Genomic DNA, 228 nt, shown 5'->3' on the forward strand with positions numbered 1-228 from the left:
CGCCCCCACCCGCCGCTGCCGTGCCTCCCCCGGCCGGAGGCGGCGGGGCCGGGCACGTGTGCGGGCCCGGGCTCGGTGACTCATGAGGCGCCGGCCGCTCCGCCGCGGGGAGGATGAGGGAGGGCGGCCCCGGGGGAGGGCAGCCCGCCGCGCCGCCGCCCCGCTCCGCGCCTTCCCCTCGCTCCGCGGTGCCCGGAGCGCGGAGGCCGCACCGGGATTAGGTGAGCG

The 228-nt window shown here is 83.3% G+C and overlaps 1 protein-coding gene across 5 annotated transcripts in view; it reads left to right on the top strand.

Moving 5' to 3' along the window:
* The window catches only part of MBNL1 (muscleblind like splicing regulator 1), a 64,760-nt gene that overhangs the window by 4,210 nt on the left and 60,322 nt on the right, over positions 1–228 (top strand). Inside the window, exon 1 of one of the 5 annotated variants that reach the window (XR_005955136.1) lies at positions 71–221. The exons of 3 other annotated variants lie outside the window; for them this stretch is intronic. The gene's annotated coding sequence lies outside the window, so the exon portion shown is untranslated. Of the gene's footprint in view, positions 1–70; positions 222–228 lie in introns of those variants that run through there. One more of the 5 variants, XR_005955141.1, reaches the window with a different exon arrangement.

Source organism: Pyrgilauda ruficollis, unplaced genomic scaffold, assembly GCF_017590135.1.
Source record: "Pyrgilauda ruficollis isolate IOZ18807 unplaced genomic scaffold, ASM1759013v1 scaffold21, whole genome shotgun sequence".
Lineage (NCBI taxonomy): Eukaryota > Metazoa > Chordata > Aves > Passeriformes > Passeridae > Pyrgilauda > Pyrgilauda ruficollis.